The sequence below is a fragment of the Ambystoma mexicanum genome, chromosome 2q, assembly GCF_040938575.1.
Source record: "Ambystoma mexicanum isolate Mex_15411 chromosome 2q, UKY_AmexF1_1, whole genome shotgun sequence".
NCBI classification, from domain to species: Eukaryota; Metazoa; Chordata; class Amphibia; order Caudata; family Ambystomatidae; genus Ambystoma; species Ambystoma mexicanum.
In genome coordinates, this window is record NC_090924.1 from 640120029 (window position 1) to 640140185 (window position 20157).

At 46.4% G+C, this 20157-nt stretch overlaps 1 protein-coding gene across 2 annotated transcripts in view; it reads left to right on the forward strand.

Moving 5' to 3' along the window:
* PARN (poly(A)-specific ribonuclease) overlaps positions 1-20157 on the forward strand; it is a 1047754-nt gene that overhangs the window by 205534 nt on the left and 822063 nt on the right. The gene's annotated exons all lie outside the window — the stretch shown is intronic.

The following is a 20157-nucleotide window of genomic DNA, read 5'->3' on the forward strand; positions in this document are numbered from 1 at the left end:
AGCGCCTCTGCACTGGAACTCCCTTCCTCTTGCAATCTGCTCTACCCCCACCTTCACCTCATTCTGCACTTCCCTTAAATCTCTCCTCCTCCATTCTCCTCCTTGAAACCCCTTCCCCCTTCATCCCTATTCTTTCCCCTTGACTATCTCCCTCCCCTGCCTCCCCACTCACCCTTCCCCTTCCCTCCTCCTACTCATCACCACCCCTCGCCCCTACCCAGTCCTACTCCTCTATTCTCCCTATCCCCTTCAGTTAATTGCTCTTTTCACTGTTTTGTTGATTGATTCATATTGTAATTTTGCTTCCACTGTTATATTGTTTGTTTTTATGTATTAAGTTGTTCCACTGTACAGCGCTTTGGTGTAAGGCGCTCTATAAATCAATAAATACAAATACAACATCACATAAACCTCTTAGAGGTACTAGCAGTGCTCAAAGCCCTACAAGCTTTCCAAGTGCATCTATCGGGTCAAAACGTTCAAATCCTCACAGACGGCACCACTGCCATATTTTACATAAATATGCAGGCGGCACACACACTCCAAGTCTGTGCAGGCTAGCACAACATATTTGCAAGTGGGCACTCAAGCAGAATATGTGCCTAACGTTGCAACATGTTCCAGGGGAACTCCATTTTCTGGCGAACGCAATAAGCAGAGAACCTCTACCCGAAGAGTAGGAGTGGCCGCTCAGCAGAAACATCTTAGACGATATTTTCTCTCTGGGGCTGTCCTCCCTTAGACTTGTTTGCCACAAGCCAAAACATACAATGGCCCACACTTTGTATCCAGGTTTCCCTGATCCGGATCCAAGGGGAACACCCTGTGGATGAACTGTTCAGGGAAATGTGCCTACGCTTTTCCCCCGAACACTGTTACTGAGCAGGATAGTGAACAAAATGAACCAGCAATAAGTGACACTAATCCTAGTTGCTCATATGTGGGTGCGACAAGCTTGGTTTCCGCATCTTTGCAAATTGGCTATGTGCAATCCAATCAAACTCGTGCCTCTACAACATGCTCACCCGGCACGGGGGGACATTGTTGCACCCACACGCTCAATCCATGAATTTGGCAGCTTGGCTCCTGAAGTCATAGATTAGCGATTTAAAACTACCTCAAAGGTGTATGGAAATCCTCAGAGGCACGGAAACAAAACACCAGAGACTGTTATTTTAACAAATGGAAAAGATTTGTAATATGGTGCGAGTCAAAAAATGTAAACCTGATCGAATGTATCACACATTCTACATTACATGCTGCACTTGCTAGACTCCGGTCTAGTATTCAACTCCATCAAGGTTAACCTAGCGGCTCTATCGCGTATACCACTTCTCAAAGCAAGGTGTCTTGGTGGAAGGTCCTGGTTCTTGTCATTAAGGCATTCATGGAAGGAGTAAAAATGCTTCCCCCATTTCAAATCCGCCTCCAGGGTGGGGATTGAAATGTGATACTCGCAAAGCTCATAGGCCCTCCAGGCCCCTTAGCCTATGCACAAATCCAGCCTTAAACGCCTAACCTACAACACAGCTTCTCTGGTGGGCATCACTTGCATAAAACGAGTCGGTGACCTACAAACTTTGTCAGTGCAAGTCTCTTTCTTTGTTATCCACAAAGACAAGTTGGTACTAAGAACACACCCTAGGTTCTCACCTAAGTTTGTATCCAAGTTCCATGTCAACCAGTCCATTGAACTTCCCACTTTCTTTCAAAACTCTTCAAGCTCAGCTGACAAAATCCTCCATACACTATATGTAAGGAGGGCGGTTCTTTACTATGCAAACAAACAAAACCACTCTGAAAAACAGACCAACTCTTTGTCTCCATAGCACCTGGCAGGGAAGGGGATCATGTTTAAAAAAAAAACACCATCTCCAGATGGATAGCGAAATGCATACAGCTCTGCAACTCTCCATCAAACAAAACTCTGCCTTTCACACCAAGAGCTCACTCTACCAGGGGTACAGGAGCTACTTTGGCTTTCATTGCAAACGTCCTGCTGGACGCCATTTGCAAAGCAGCTACTTGGAGCTCTTCATACTTTTACTCAGCACTACTTCATTGACACACTCTAAAGCAGATTCACAGGTGGGACAAGCAGTGCTAAAATATCTATTTGCGTCTGTACCTTCTCACAGCCCACCACCTTCTTCAGACACTGCCTGCTAATCTTTGCATAGCATGTGATCTAAGCAGGTAAACAAGCCCCAGAAGGGATACATTACTCAGCGTAATCTTATTTCTGATGCTTGTATCTGCTTAGATTCACATGCGCCCACCCTTTCTCCCCTGTGGAGTAGAATGTACATAGATGTTTTCTGGCTTTATCTACTCTTATCTGCTTTATTACATCTATACTCGCAATACATTTCATGCTACCTTATGTCAGAAACAAAACAATCTGAGGGACCTCACCGCATGAAGGACCATGGTTACAGTGGACGTCACACTACGGATAGTATTACTGGTACGCCTTGTCTATGTCCCTTTTTGAGTTTTGAAAATAAAAAATATTTTCTGCAGCTACCACTAGATGTCGGCCTATGCATAGCATGTGAATCTAAGCAGATACAACCATCAGAAATAAGATTACTGTGAGTAATATATCCCATCTCTCTCTATATATGTGCAACACATGCATACAGTTTTGTTCTTCTGATGTCGAAGTGCAATTGAATTGTAATTGACTTTTGAGTCAGTTTTACATGTGCTTCCATATATCTGTGTAATGTTTACCAATTGGTAAATGTAGTTTTCATATGTTCATTTTTGATATGACAGGTAAAGCACTAAACACTTTATCTTTTAGACATGCATGAAGACAAATCTAATGTACTAGACAGATATGAGCTGAGCTATGTACCTTGGGATATTCCAGGGTTCAAATCAGTTTCTATATTTTTCCTGGACACACCAATATGGCTGACAGTTTTAGTATGCTTCGCCTCAGTGGTAATCACAAAGTTAATCAACATAGAGAAAGCATTATGCCTCTCTAGCCATTGTAACCATGGAGGACATTTGTATGCATAAAGACTTATCCCACGTTGTTTTATTTTATGTGATCAAGCAACAAGCTGTTAAGAAACATGTAACTGGCTTCATGTCCCTGCTGAGGAATCCATAATAAAGGATTGTATGCTGCCAAAAGGATAGTTTTCCTTTGATTTTTTTTTTTTATATATATTTTCAAAAAACCTTTGTACAGAGAGTGGAATGCCCTCCTGGGAGCAGCTGGGGATCAGGTGTCCTTTCAGCAAAAAGTAATCGCTGCAAATCCATGCCACACGAAATATCTTTATTGGTAAATGTGCCTTGGAGAAAAAGAAACCTGGTAAAATTATGTGTTTCGCGGTATTCCAACCGCTTGATCACGTAAGTATAGGAAACGCAGATGATGGACAAGATTTTATACCCGGACAACTCTGATTACATATAGAATGTCAACATGAAAAGAGCAATTCTTAGCTTGATTATGTGGTCGCCCATATTTAAATGATAAAATACCTTTTAGTATAAGCATATGTTAAACGCATTGCATCTCTCAAAGCTTGCATTGGGTCTGGTAGAGGCCGCCGCATTACGCTAATGGAGGTCTGCTTCTAAGATTTATTGTATACTGACATAAGACCCGAACGAGTTGTAAAGCCATCTTTGGATTGTCAATGGTAATTTATGGGCTGCTAATAAAGTGTAGCCTCGCCATATACAATTGTGAAGCAGACTTGGACACAGGCGGCCGTAAGTATAGAGCGGATCAGCTGAATCGAATTGCCAACTCCTCAGTATCACTGCTCTCAAGAGAGAGACTGTTTAAAATACAACCTAAAATGGGCATAATGCATATCCTCCCTATCCAATACGGCAGACTCCACCACCCCAATGCATGAACAATTCGCTACCAATTGTATGTGAAATCGTGCATTAAAATTGCTTAACAGTGAGGAAACGGTTGCAAAGGGAAAGTGCAAATACACAAAGCAGCAATATATAGAAAATGTGCAAAATATCCCTAAAGCAGCGATCATAAAGTGCATAGTGCTCTCCGTCCATGCATGCATCTCCTTAATATAGGAGCGTTTACATCTCGTATCTGTTAGAAATAGTAACAGTTACAATCTATATAGTTGGATACAGATGAAGTACCTGTTTCCTAGCAGTATTATATTTAAAAAGAATATATACCTCAAAAGTATACCTCACAGATACGTGGATGCATGCATGGGCTGTTAGATGTTGAAATCTCTCAATAATAAAGTGCATAGTGAGTGCAAATATTGCTTAAAGTGCCTAGTGCAAAACTATTGATTGCAAACATATCCTCCTCAGATGTTAAAAGTGGTAATTCAGTTTCAAGTACATAAAATGTATTACCAACTGCATGTATGACTTGCAACATCTACAAAACAAGCTGTGGTATGAAAGAGTCCAATAATCTCTGTCTCATTAACTTAATCAGTCCATCCCTAGCTTATACAAGCTTTCATTATGCTAAAAATAAACAAAATCACACAATTTATAAGAAGCATACTAAAACCAAATTGCATATAGAAAAATATCTAAATTGTTCGCTTTCAATTAAGCAATGTACTAAGCACATCAATTCAAGAACATACATTTCATATGAGAAAAGCTGGGTTACAAATGAGTAATAGTTAGCCTTACTCAGGAAAGTTCAGGTAATTATTTAGTCTACAGACCTGGAGGAAGGGTAAGCAAATATCACATACCCAAAAAGTATACAGTTCCTCATCGAGGTTATGGCCCATAAGTTTTTTTTTTCAAGATCCAGAATGTACTTAGTTTCCAATTGTAATAACAAAAGCTCACAATTGCCGCCTCATGGGTGATTTCAACACTGCATGAATGCCAAAGTAAGAGAACCCCTCCAATTGTCCATGTTCGGTCTTAAAATGAAGCGCCATCGGATATTTGGGGTCAACATTTTTGATTGCCTGTATGTGTTGGAGCACTCTCAATTTCAATTTACCTCTTGTGCTTCCCACATACCATTTATCACAAGGGCAATTTAACACATACACCACAAACTCAGTTTCGCACATTATCCTTGACCTGATCTTAATGTCCTGGCCCAAAATTGGGTGTTGGAAGTGAATGGTATTAACAGCATACCTGCAGGCTTTAAATTTTGAACATTTTTGAAAACCCGGCACTTTAGTATTAAGCCAGCTACCACCCAATGGATTACTGGAAGGACTCGTAAAACTAGGTACCAAAATATCTTTGCGCGAAGTTGTTCTGCGAAATGTGATATTAATTTTATCGCCCAATCTTTTGTTCAAATGTTCATCTAGTTTTAGGACATGCCAGTGTCTCTGCATGACCTGGCGAATGTTCTGTGCCCCATTTCCATAGGTCAAGATGAGACTTGTTTCACTCATGTCTGTAGTGTCCTCTAGAACAGTGTTGGATACCAGAAGTGAAGTGCAAGCTGTATCTCTAGCTTTCAAGAAGGCTCTCGTATTTTTTTTAGGATAGCCACACTGTTAAAACTTTGCGCTATTAGGGCACATTCGCTGTCGAGTGTCAATTTTTGAACAATTTCTACATATGCGAATTAATTCCCCATATGGGATACTCCACTTGAGGGCTGTGGGGATGATTGTTCTTCACATGAAGCGGTATGTTTGAACTGGTGGGCTTTCTATATTAGCTGGTTACCAATTCACCTTGAGCCACAGTAACAAGAATATCCCAAAAATATGATGGCAGTCTTGCTGTGGCTCTCTGTGAATTTCAAATTGAGCTTGTTAACATTTAATATCCTAACAAAGTCCAACCATTACAAACTTGTCCCATCCAAGATGATAAATAGATCAATATACCGAAGCCAAAGAACAATTTTGGCTGTGTATTGGCTGTTACTGGAATGCCATACCACAAGAATCTCCCACCAGCCCATTGTCAAATTAGCATATGAAGGAGCAAAGGTAGTGCCCATGGCAGTGCCATGGAGTTGGATATAAAAAGCAATTGTTGGTCAAGCAAAGATTAATAATTTCCAGTATCATCCGTCCATGTTGTAGATAGATCATAGATCTGGTGTACAGAAAATACCTGCTTGCTTTGAGGCCATCAGAGTGTTTAATTGACATGTAGAGAGACACTACATCCAATGTGGTTAACAAATAAGTAGATTCCCATGGTATGCCTTCGATTCGACTAAAGAAATCTTTGGTGTCTTTTAGATCTGAGGGTAATGTAGTAACAAAAGATACCAATGTTTCGTCCACATATCTTAAGATATTTTCCAACAGGGCCCCACATAATGTTACAATTGGTCTGCCCGGGGGCCTTTTTAAACTCTTATGCACTTTAGGCAGAAAATAAAACCTTGGCATGGCTGGAAATTTAGGATGTAGGAATTTGCATATGTCTTCATCTAACAAATCTCTTTTTCCAGGTCTGTAGTAGTTCACATCATTTATTGCTCATAGCCTCTGAAGGGTCATCTCTTAATTTAGCATAGCATCCTTTATATATATTTATGAGCTTGTATATCTGCTTAGATCACATTCTATGCATTGGCTGACATCTAGTGGTAGTCGCGGAGTATTACATTATTTGTTTTCAAAACTCAAAGGGACATTGACAGGGCATGCCAATCATACCATACCAGTCATACCATACCTAGTGTGCCGTCCACTGCTCCCATGGTGCTTGAAGCATCAAGGTCCCGCTAGATTGCTTTTTCCGCCATCATAGTCGGACGCAAGTTGCAGAGTTCCTTCTTTCTGGCTAACGCCTTTTTATTATACAAATTTAAATAGTTAGTTTCCTTTTCTTTTGATTGCCGTACCACCATAAGATCTTCGGTGACCGCTTTCAAGGATGGAATCATCATCGTCGACGACACCGACTTGGACCGTCTCAAAAGAACTTTGCGGCCTACTTAAGCTTCAACGCGCCGCCGCCCTTCACAGAAGGGAGGTTATAACTTTCTTTCCTTTGAAGAATGCCTATTTCCCTATTCTTCTTTTTCGATCGCCGGACTACCACCTTTCTGTATTACGGAAAACACACCCTTTACATTTTTAAATTTTGCCCTTTTTCTAAATTTTTAGCAGATTTCCCAGCAGGCTACAAACCGGAAATTTGGCATGTGGGTAGGTTCCATGGTATACACAATGTAAAAAGTACAAAATGTACTTGTTGCTGATTTTTGTGCTCTGCAATGGTTGGATATGTCTCTTTCTCCAGCATGGGGTCTGGCATGGATTCACATGCTCATGAATATTCCCCGTCGTCAGGCTGGGAATCCTCGGTAAAGAAAAAATCAGTATCAGTTTTGTTTCTGATCTGGCTTTCGTAGTAGTAACCAATCACTGATCTCTGCGTCATACTGACCACAGCCAATGACTGCCCTCTACCTAAGCCCCGCCTCTGGCAGCCATCTTCAGATTTTTACCGCACGTTCAAGTGTTGGGATCCTCGTGCTATTGCTCTTGAGCGTTAGTGCTATTTTTCACGTTTTTTCTCAAAAAATGTCTCTTTTTTTTCGGTCAAAAGAGCCTCAAGCTCCACTGTTTCTTCATCCGATCAACGGGGACCCGTGTCGGATTCGTCTACGCCCCTCAAGGGTGAAGATTTCGTCGAGCCACGCTTTTGGAGGACTCCAGAAGTTTCTCAGGCCCATCTCGGACATGGCCCAGGAGAAGGGAAGCTCGACGCCCGGAAAGCTGTTCAGGGTCTGCCCTGGATGCCAGCTTCAGAATGTCTTTAAGGAGGACGAACACTCCCTTTGTCTTTACTGCCTACATGAGGACAAGACGCACGTGGAGAAGGACTGTGCGTTTTGCGGCAATATGTCGGAGCGGACCATGAAGGACCGCCATCAACGTCTCACCAACTGGCTGGAAGGGGAAGAGCCAGTCAGGCGAGAAGAAGTCGTTCGAGCGGTCTTCTAAGACCTTTGAGGACGCCCCGGCGACGGGGGTCCAACAGAAGGCCAAGCACCGCGAGTCCGCTGGCACCGGGAGCGCCGAACGGTCGGGCTCTACGGGGCGCCAGGCAGGGCACATCCTCCCCGGCGCCATCAACCACGAGCCAACGCTCTGGCTCGGGTAAGAGGAAGGACGAGCACCCGGCGAAGCTCCTGGAGAGGCCCCGGTCGAGCTCGAAGGCCCCATCGGAGGGGGAGCGAGGTGGTGACCCCCCCCCCCAAGGAGAAGGCGGTGAACGCACCTAAGGTGGTGAAAGCCTTAATCCATCCGGCCAAGGCCTCGATCGAGACAGTCGCGGCGTCCCTGGCTCAGCCTGTGGAGGCTACACCAGTGGTGGCGACCTCGGGGCTCAGAGTCTCCCTGCCACTGCAGAGGGAGTCCTCTTTCATGCCCATCGACAGGACCCCCGTTAAAACTCCGGAGAAGAAAAAGGGGGGGCAGGAGGTCGTCGTGGATTCGGCCTGAACCTCTGAGGAAGAGCTGATCGAAGTCTTAAGCCACGGCGTTGGCATGGAAGAAGACCAGCCCGTCGGGAGGGACCCCGACGTAGGAGATGACAAGAACGTCGAGGGTGCCGACGGGGCTCCTGACCGCCCGTCGGACTGCCCTCAACCAGTGCCGCAAGACAACTCGGCGGCCATTTTGTTGGCTATACAGTCCTTATGCTCAGAGATAAGGACAAGACTGCCGTTGCCACCAGCGGAGGAACCGCTCCCGACGGGGGACCCGGAGCCAGGCCCTTCTGGAAGCCCTCCCCCCAAGAGAAGAAGGATTCATCCTCCACCTCCTTTTCAGCCATCGTGCCCTGTTCAGCCCTCCTCCCCGTCCACGACACGTGGGGATGATACGGGGACTGACACGGCCGCGACGGGTACAGACGACAAGGTTTACGACCAGGATCTCCCGTCGTCACCTCCGACCCGGGCTTCCCCGCCCGACGAGATTGGATAGTTTCACTCCATGATCGCCAGGGCATCCGAGCTTTTCCAGCTCTGCCTGGAAGAGAAGAAGGAAGGTTTCCTTTATCAACGGCGCGAGGCCAAGAGGAAGACGGTCCTCTCTGTACCTCTACTGGACGATATTTGGGATGAGGGCCTCGCCCTCCTCAAGAACCCATCCACGACGACGGCTAGAAGGGATCGGTACGAGAAGAAGTACCGGGTCCCGGACGCGGCCCCCCTGTGCCTTCGGACACAGCCGACCCCAGACTCGGTCGTCTCCGCGGCGGCCAGGAAGAAAGCGGGGGGTGGGGCGCGGCCTCTACACCGACCTCCCCGCCGGACGGCGAGGGAAAGAAATTAGACACGATGGGACGCAGTCTCATCTCATCTGCAGCGACGACGATTAAGGCGGCCAACGCCTTGGCTATCGTAGCCCGCTACGACAGGGAGTTGTGGTACAAACTGGCCCCCCTGCTGGACTTCCTACCAGACGACAGGAGGGTGGAAGCCCTAGAGATCTTGCAGGAAGGAGAGGTGGCGTCGGACCACGCCATTACGATTGCGACGGACATCGCCGACACTAGATTTCGCCAGTTGGGCAACGGCGTGTGCCTTAGGCGGCGAGGATGGCTCAAGGCTACTGACTTCCGTCAGGACGTACAGACCAGAGTCCTGGACATGCCGTTCGACGGAAACAACCTGTTTGGGAAAACAGTGGACGATTCCCTACAAGCCATCAAGACGGACACGGAGACGGCCCATGCTCTTGGTGTTCTCCAGCAACGACGGCCGCCCTTTCGGAGCGGCGGAGGCATACAGGGTGCCTCCAAAGGTTCCAGCGGCAGATTTTCCACCTAGCGTCAAGCGGCCCGTTCGTCGTCACAGGAAGCTTACAGGGGACGAGGCAAGTCGGGCGGACCCCGCCGTCGTCGCCAAGGAGGACAAGGCGGCAAAGCCTCGTCGAAGCAGGACTGAACCGGCCGTGGGGTCGGGCCCCCACCGAAGCAACCCGGTGGGAGGCCGGCTGGCGAGCTTCGTCAGCATGTGGGAGTCCATCTCCACCGACCGTTGGGTGCTGGACGCCCTAGCTCAGGGTCACGCGCTCGACTTTCTAAAGAGATGCCCGCGCGTCCCCCCTGTGGCCAGGAAAGAACATCACGTCCCTCAACTTCTCTTGGAGGTAAAGGCGATGCTCAAGAAGGGCGCCATCGAGCTCGTCCCAAGGAGGCTTTGGGGCTCCGGAGTTTACTCAAGATACTTCCTCGTGAAGAAGACGGGAGGATGGCGTCCCATCCTGGACCTACGACGACTGAACAAATTCATCAAGGCACAGAAGTTCCGGATGGTCACCCTCCAACACGTCCTGGGTCAGCTGGAGGAGGGCGATTTTCTGTCATCAATTTGGAGGATGCCTACTTCCATATTCCCATCCTAAAGGGACACCGAAAGTTTCTCAGGTTCGTGGTCCAAGGGCGTCACTACCAGTTCAGAGCCCTTCCCTTCGGATTGAGGTCGGCACCCAGGGTGTTCAAGTGCCTTGCACCGGTGGCGGCGCAGCTGCGCCGAGAGGGGATCCACGTCTACCACTACCTGGACGACTGGCTCATCCGAGCGAAGACGAAGGAGCTCGCCGTGGAGCACACGGCAAGGACCGTCCAACTACTCACGGACCTGGGATTCTCCATAAACTACGCCAAGTCCCACCTGGTGCCCGCGCAAGACGCACTGTTTCTGGGAGCGAAGCTCGACACAGTGTCGCTTCTGGCCTCCATCGGAGGAAAGGACGAGGGCCATCTTGGGCAAGGTGCAGCGGATGCTGGTCGCGGTCGCGGCCAGGGTGAGGTCCAGCAAGTCCCTCCTCGGAATGATGTCTTCTTGCATTTACCTCATCTGCCTGTGCAGGCTCCGGATGCGCCTGTTGCAGGAGTTCCTGGACGCGCGCTGGATCCAGATGACGGGCAGCTTCGAGGAGAGGATCACACTCGACAAGAGTTTCCGACGGGCGATCCGGTGGTGGGGCACCTGCGCGCATCTGACGGCGTGCATGGACTTCCAGACCCCCGGCCACCAGGAGACAGTGACCACGGATGCCTCCCTGGAAGGGTGGGGAGCGCACACCGAAATTTTGCACGCGAGAGGCCTTTGGCTTCCGACGGAGAAGTCCCTCCATATCAACGTCCTGGAGCTCTGTGCAGTGTTTTGGGCCCTAAGGTCCTTTCTTCCGTCCCTCAAGGGAAAGGCTGGTGTGAATCTTCACCGACAACACCACCACCATGTTCTACATCAGGAAGCAGGGCGGAACCAGGTCCCCAGCCCTGTCCAAGGAGGCGCAGGATCTGTGGCATTGGGCCGTCGCCCAAGGGATGTTTCTGGTGCCGTTTCATCTGGCAGGGATAAAAAAAAAAAAAAAAATTAAAAAACACCATCGCCGACTCACTCAGCAGAGAGCTGCGCTCGTGGCACGAGTGGGAACTACGACAGGATCTAGTGGACCGCCTCTTCCGACGGTGGGGCACACCCCAGATCGATCTGTTCGCGACGGCGATGAACTCCAAGTGCCGGAGGTTCGCCAGCAGGTTTCCCCAGCCGAGGAGCATGGGCGATGCTTTCTCGTTCCCCTGGGAGGGCCTGTTTCTATACGCGTTCCCTCCATTGCCATTGCTGATCCGGCTCATCAACCAGCTCAAGAGGTCACGGTGCAGGATGATCCTCGTCGCACCTGCGTGGCCGAGGCAGATATGGTTCCCGGACCTTCTGGACTTGTCAGCGTCCCCATCAATCAAACTGCCAGTGGACGCGGATCTTCTCTCCAGGGAAGGAGGCGCCATCCTCCATCACGACCCGAAGTCGCTGAACTTGCAGGCCTGGCTCCTGCAGTGTTAGAGTTTGGAGGATACGACATACCGGCCGACTGCAGAGAGGTTCTTGAAAAGGCCAGGGCGTCCTCAACTCTTTAATGCTATGGACACAAATGGAAGAGGTTCTCTGTCTGGTGCCACGCACAGAAGATTAACCCTCTACGGATTACGGCTCCCCAGGTACTACCGTACCTTCTGACGCTGGCCAAGGCTGGAATGGCGCACGCGTCCATCAAGATTCATCTTGCTGCGATCTCCCGATACAACAGAACCACGGGGCGGACGTCTTTGTGGTCTCATCGTCTGGTGAAAGAATTCATGAAGGGACTGTTCAGATCGTTCCCGCCGGTGAAGGCTCCGGCCCCGGCGTGGGAGCTCAACGTGGTGCTGACCAAGCTCATGGGAGCTCCGTTCGAGCCTCTGCACTCGGCTCCGTTGAAGTTCTTGTCGTGGAAAACAGCGTTTCTTGTGGCCATCACCTCCGCACAAAGAGTGGGAGAGATGAAGGCCCTTTCCTGCAAGCCCCCGTACTTGACTTTTCACGACACGAGGGTAGTGCTCAGGACGCACCCCTCCTTCATGCCCAAGGTGCCGTCGGAATTCCACCTCAACGAACCCTTGGTGTTGCCTGTTTTCTTCCCATCGCCTTCGTCGCCGGCCGAAAGGACTTTGCACACGGTGGATGTGGCTAGAGCGCTGAAGTTTTACGTGGACCGCACAAAGTGTTTTCGGAAGACGTCACAACTTTTTGTGAACTTTGGACCTGTCAATCAGGGGAAGGTTCTCTCAAAGGCTTCCATTTCCAGATGGCTCTCCGGCTGTATCATGTACTGTCATCGGTTGGCTAACCGACCGCTGCCTGGCCGTCCGAGAGCCCATTCCACCAGAGCGATCGCAGCTACCACGGCGTTCCTATCTGGTGTGCCCTTGCTGGACATCTGCAGGGCTGCTACGTGGAGGTCGACGCACACCTTCACGAAATTCTACTGCGGGATTCCAGGGAGGAGTCCAGGGTCGGCCAAGCAGTGCTGCGCAATCTGTTCGCCTAAGGTGAGCCTGGTGAGGAGGTAAGAATTGCTTAATGTTGAGTTTGATGTAATGCTTAATGTTGAGCCTTTGCCACCTCCCGTGGTTGTGCATGTGTGTACTGCTATGTATTCTTTATTCATGAGCATGTGAATCCATGCCAGACCCCATGCTGGAGAAGGAACAAGTTACTTACCTGTAACTGTTGTTCTCCAGCATGGGTCTGGCATGGATTCACATGCGAACCATCCCGACCCATGCTGGAGAATAACAGTTACAGGTAAGTAACTTGTTCCTTTCGAAATGTTCAGCATACTTCCCAACATGCTACAAATAGAACTGTAGTTCTATGTACACTACAGCAGTTCATTGTTGCAAAACTTTCTACACTATTGGCATTCTAGCTGACCTTAGCGACACTCGCTTTTGATGTCCTGCGGCTAACACAAGTGTTTTTTTGTTTTAAAACATTTTTCTGGTTTTTTAATACGTGTGACAGGAAATAGTCTCTTCAGTAGTGTCGGCAGTGACATTGTCAGTCACATTGTGGCAAATCTCTCACGATAATTACAGAAACTTAATTTCCCACGGAAGTTATTGAATGAATGCAATCCCAACAGTACAAAGCTTACACGCTTCAGCCCTACACGTACGGCACTTAAGTGGAGGTCGATGCAGCGTTGGCTGTGGATCGGGGCACCAATAATGTTGCTGCGAAACTCAACACTGCAGCTCAAAATAGCTGGAATGGATTCATGCGTTTTGCATGGTCAGCTTTATGTGGCTTGCTCCAGAGTTAGAAATAAAGACAATTTGTTCACACTACCTCATACAGGAAAGACTAGCAATATTGTCTACAAAGAAGCATTGGTTTAGGGGTAATAGTATACCAATGACGGCAGTAGGCAAAGGGGGCCGGCACAAATGAAACTCCAAATAACATTCCATACAATACAATTCTCTAACACTGTAGTTGTCAGAAGGGGCCTGCCGGGACAAATCAAACTCTCCATAAGAAACGAAGCGTGGTCACCTCCACACGTTATTCGGATAACTCAAACAACTATGCAGCATAATCTGTATTCATTCATTGAATACACTTCAAAAAGGAACTGAAGTAGGAATTACTGTGCGAAGCATGGGTACACCTGCTAGTATATAATATGGTTTTTAAATGAGAACAATATAAAATTCGCAATACAGGCAAATGGCTGTAGGGTGCACAAACTAAGGGTAGCATACAACAAGGTAATGTGCATTAAAAATGGTTTCTTGTAAAGCTAATTGTTGAATCTATTTTATGTGTGTATGGTCATACACTTGTAGAGTACATCTGCTTTGTCCCCAATTTTAAATAATTTAATAACTTTTAAATCGGAAAACCAATAATACGTATGCCATAGTTTTTGTGAATTGGCTTGTACGTCTGGCTCATTGGAAAGACTGCGAGACCCAAGGTCAAGACATCAGCCCAGGATGGTGGTTTGAATACCTGTCATTGTGCGTGTTTGAACATTAAGCAAACTTATTTGATGAAGTCTACATACACGTTGTGAATGCCAACATTAGGGCTACTACTGACACTGTAAATAAAATATTCTTCAAAAACCACCTAAGCCCTTGCACTACAAAATAACCCACACTAATTCACAAGATTCGTTTTAACTATAGTACTAATGTACCATATGTAGTATTTGTCAACATGTGTAGAAAAACCCCTGCACTCTTTCTTTCAGTTTTCCATAGACTCAGAATGAAAATGCTTTTGGGATGTGTATTTTCAACTTGTCAACTTCAATTTGTGAGATTTATGGCATATACCAAACACTCACTTGAAAGTACTGCATGCCACAAAAATGTCTAAAATAATCTGGCATTGTTAAAATGTACTACAAACATCCTTTGGCGTATGCCCCCTAATACTTAAACAGAGTATTGCAATCTTTTGAAGAAGAGGTGTGTAGTGTCCTGTAACGTTTAATTTGTACAGTAGTGAACTTTGTTGCAATTGATTTTGTAGTAACCATAATTGTTTGGCTGTTCAGGGCATGGCCATCCAAGGCCTAGACCTGTCTGACAGGCTGTGGACGGTGATGTCATCATGGCCCCCCTTTGTAATTGTGGGTGCCACACTGTTAGACAAGATTGTATGCAGTACCATTTGGGTGCACTACAACAACCCTGACCTGGCAATAGGAACCCAACCTTTGGTACAAGTCTGTACTACACAGGTTGGTAGCGTTTGAGCAGCCAGGCTTATCTTGAGAGGGGTCAATGTGAGCAGTAGGAGAGTTACAGAGATTCACAATAAGTATTCAAATAAACTCTTACACATAAGGTTTCTTAAACAATTATTAATGTATCCGTTTGAGTAAGCCTTCTTCAGAACGGGCAATATAATAGTAACACACACATACACTCCAAAATACACTTAGTTTCTCTAAATCAGCAAGTACCCATTTTGAATGGCACCCACACGTCCTACACCCTCAGGTGACTTAAATAGGTAGTACACTGTGGACATTCATATATCACTGTTGCATTTAGGGCAATACTTGGGAGTATGCCAGAGAAAAAGTTTATTAGAACAAAACAAGAGATCTCACAAATATTCTGAAACAGGTTAGTACTTTTGGTAACCCCCAATGCAAAACAAGATAACCCCTTCCTGGAAGGAAGACAAAATGCACATTCAGAGGGAAGAAGTCATTCAGGGAGCCAGGCCAGGCCAAAGTCAATTGGACAAAAGTCTAGGTGAGCTGAAGCAATTCTTGCAGGTGGTAAATCTTGCACAATGTTTTAGAAGTCTTTGTAGAAAAGAAGAAATCAAAGTAGGGCCACAAGCTGATTAGGCTTGTGAGGTAAAGAAGCTGTTAGCAACTCTACAGAAGCAACCAAGACAAGTCTCCACTGAGAACAAGTGAGGTTACACAACAAGAGGTAGGTTCTCTACAGTACCTTTTGGTTAGAAGAAATGGTTTCAGTTGGCTTCTGGTGCTGTGCAGCTTTGCAGATCCTGTGTTCCTGGGCCTCGGTCGTGGGGACAAGAGGGAGGACGTCTGGAGGACTCCTGCACTGCAACGTGACAGTCTGCAACAGAAAAGGACCAACTTTTATTCAGTGGCACTTCGCGGTTCCAGCTCTTTGCGTCTCAGCAAATAGCACCACTGTGGACTCCTGGCTTTTGAGATTGGCTTTTCTTGTATCTGGGGTTCAGCACTCTGTTGAGGTGGCTCAGACTCGGTCAGTCCTGCTTCCTGGGAGCCCGAAGAATCTTCCTGGAACTCTTGGCCAACTTAAAAGCAACGCACACAATCTAGTCTTCCTCTCCCTGGCTCTTTGGTTAGAGCAGAAACTGCAGTGGAGATACAACCAGCTTCGAGAGGATGTGCAGGTGGCTTACTTTGGAGTTGATTGGTCCCACCAACTCAAGGAGAGAAGTCGTCTTGCAGGGCTTCTCTAGTCGAGACTAATTCAGAGCTTCAGCACAGCAGCAGGGCTTCACTGGGTTGCAGCAGGCGTCTCTTTCAAGTTCTTCTTAGGATTCCTTCGTCCAGTGGTCGACTCTGCCTTCCAAGCCAAAAAGTGTGGCCTTTTATACACGTTTCTCCCATTCATTCCAGCTTAGTTGTCAAACAGCAGGGTGGCTGTCCTTGCTGGACAGCCAGCCAGCTAATCACATTTGGGTGCATTCCTGTAACCAAGGGGATTAAGCACAGGGAGTTTTGGCCACCTCCCTCACTTCCTGCCCCCGCCAGACATACTGGAACCAGAGGCGGCCTTCACTCGTGAATCCCACCAAAGACAAAATGAACAAAGTGACCAAACCTGGTTTGGTGCACAGAGTAAATCTCAAGAAGGACCTTTCCACAAAGAAATGGCAAGAAAATGGCAGAAAAGACCACCAGGCCATGAGAAAAATGGCACCCTTGGGTGCTTTACTGCCACTGCGAAGGCAGCCCGCGGCAAAAGCACACCACGGTAGTTAAAAGTAAACCACTGCCACCAGTCATTCATTGAGGAAAGGTTAACATGAAAATGTTACATGATAAACTAGACACATGGGGCACGAAGTAACCCCTCCAGCACCCTATTGTAAGATAGTGTGGGCTGGGTCTAGAAAGGTTACAATGTAAGTAAAGTCAATTTCCCTTCACTGCTCTTTGAAACAGTAGTTTATCCAAGAGAAGGTATTTAAACCTTTGGAATATCTGAAAGACTTCCCTGTGGCACTGTACTGAAGGTGCTCTGTGGTACAATGTAAACGAGGATGCCTATGGAGTTTGTCAGACTCCATACTTAAAACAAAGAAACGGAGTTCAAATCACATTCAAAATACATGAGTGGGGAAAAGGGTCTCTCACTCTCCAGGTGAAAAATGAAAGTCCTCAAAATCCAGCAAAGGTGCTGGGGGTCTCTAAGGTAGAGAGGAATAAGCACATTTCTGAAAATTCTCCCTAACGCACACTTCAGCAGGAATTGACTTAACTATTTGTTGAGTGTTGGTAGTTACCTTAACATTAGTAGCGAAAAATGAAGTCTGCAAAATGTTCTTGTAAATTGAATGTCTACTTTAAAAGGTGGAAGTTCCCATTTACCCATCAGATATAAAGATTTGCTGTATTTTGGCTAAACGTTTTGTAAACCTGCAATGCCTTTTAATAGGATATAGCAGTAAGTGAGGTATGTGTTTTGATATGATTGAATTTACTACAATGTTTGTTTCTTTCTTGGAAGTTCATTTTTGTCACCCAATGTGTATTTGTATATAAACCTGGGTTTCAATCAAATTAAATTGCTTTTATTTATTTTTGTAACGTTATTTTATTAATACTATTGCAATTACGCAGGGATCTAGATTTGAAAATCTTTGTTTTTCAGAGTTTTTTCTTTTCTTTTTATAGGCAGTAAACAATTTTAAAAAGTCTTCATGTGGATGATCAGTGTGGAATTCATGAGGTGATGGGGAGAACGTGTACAAATGCACGCTCATTGTTCAACCCTCCCATCCCCCTTGAACTGCCCCTCGTTTCCAGTCACTGTGAAAACTGATAAACCATATGCTAGACATTGATGCACAGTTTTGTATTACTATTAAACTGTGTACCTGTTGGTGAGAATTCTCAGAAATGTGCTAATTCCTCCCACCTTAGAGAACCCCATCTCTTTTGCTAAACTTTGGGACTTTGAACTTTTCAATTCAATGTGTTTTCTGTGTTTGTTTCTTTTTGGTTATGGAGTCTAGCAAACTCCATAGGCATTATCTTTTACAATTGTGTCCCAAAGCACCATCAGTGCAGTGACACAGAGAAGTCTTTTAGATTTCCTAAGGTTTAAATGCTGTCCGGTCAAATGGTCGAAAATAAAATATCGAATAACCATTTGATCGAAAGTCAAATGGTCGAAAAAAAGTCGAATTTTTTTATTTATATATATTTTTTAGTTTTGTTTGGTTAAAAAAAAAGAAAAAAAAAATCGACCATTTTTTCGACCAGTTGACGGTTGATCAAATGACCTAGAACCGGTTTAAATACCTTCTCTGAGATAAACTACTGTTTCCCAGAACAGTAAAGTCAAATTGACTTCACTTAGCAGTGTACTTGCTAGACCCAGCCCAACCATAATTACAATAGAGTGCTGGAGGGGTTACTTAGTATTCCCTGTGTCTAACTGCTCATGTAACATTTTTGTTACCCTTTCCTCACAGAATGGCAGCTGGCTGTGGTTTCGTTCCGAACTACCATGGTTTGCATTTACCGCGGCTGTTTGCAGCTCCGATGATAACTACGGGAGCCATCCTTTTCAAAATGGCTCAGAGCCAACTTTGCGAAAAACAAAGACCGGGGACCATTTAGTCAAATGTCTTTGTGGAAAGGTACTTCTAGAGACTCTGCGCGCCAAACCAGGTTTGATCTTTGTTCATTTCGCCTTTGGCAGGGTTTCTGAGTAAATCCCGCGCCTGGCTCCAGAGTGTCTGGGGTAGGCAGGAAGTGAGGGAGGTGCCCGAAACTCCCTGTGCTTGCTCTACTAGGAGACCCAAATGCACTCTGTGGCGATTGGCTGGCTGACCTGTCCGGCAAGGACAGCCACCCTGCTAGGTGTGTGACAGCTAGGCTGGAATGAATGGGAGAGAACTGAATAAAAGTGAGTATTTTGGCTTGGAAGGCAGAGTTGACCACTGGACGAAGGAAACGAAGAAGAGCTTGAAGAGGACGCCTGCTGCAACTCCTGGACCGTTGGTTTACCCGGTAAAGCCCTGCTCCAGTGCCAGCTCGCCAAGTTCGCATCGACAGAGAAGCCCCTGCAAGGACAACTTCTCCCTTTGTGCTGGTGGGAGCAATCCACTCCAAAGTAAGCCACCTGGACACCCATCTTGGATCTAGTTGAATTTCCTCAGAATTGCTGCAGGAAACCGTATAGCCAGGGAGAGGGACACCAGATTGTGTGGGTTACTTTTAAGTTGGTCTAAAGCTTTTGGAAGATCCTCCGGACTCTCACAAAGCAGGACTGACCAAGCCTGAGACCCCTCAGCAGAGTGCTGACCCCTGAAGCAAGGACCGTCCACCTGGACAGTCAGGAACCGCGTTGTTGCTATTTGCGGTAGCTGAAAAGTGAAACAGCCACTGAAAGTGAGTTTGCCGGTTGCGGGTGTTGGCAGTCCCAGTGCAGTGCAGTGCAGGAGTCCCCCGACGACGTCCCTATTGTCCCCACGACTGAGGCCCAAGAACAGTGAGATCTGCAGAGCTGCACAGGAACGGAAGTCATCAGCTGCATCTTTTCTTCTTAGCAAGGTACTGTAAAAAAGTCTTAAGAACTTACCTCTTACTGTGGAAGTGCTTGTAACTTAACAACTCACAAGTCTAATCAGCTTGTGGCCCTACATTTGATTATTCTTTTTACCAAAGTCTCCTAAGAATTTGTGCAAAGACTTTTGCATTTACTTACCAGAAGTGCTTTATCCTATCCAAGACTTTTGCCCATTGACTTTGGCTTAGCCTATTGACTTGAATAACTCTTCTAGTGAACTCTAAAAGTATCTGCACTGCTTAAGAAATGTGTGGTCTCTTGTGTTCTAATAACCTTTGCCATTTACCAACTTTTAAAGAGTTTTCTGAATGCCAACAGTAAGATATTAATGTCCCAGCACCCTTGTTACTGAAGTCACCTATAGGTGTAGGTTGTCTGTGGGCCATCCTAAAAGGGTCTTGTCTGATTCAGAAACTCTGAGTGTACAGTATTAAAGTATGTGTTACTATTACATTGCTCCCTTCTGAAGAAGGCTTTATAACTGAGTGATAAATTAATAATTGTTTATGCAAGACACCTTGAGTGTAAGAGTTTATTTGAATACCTGTAACTGTGAATCTT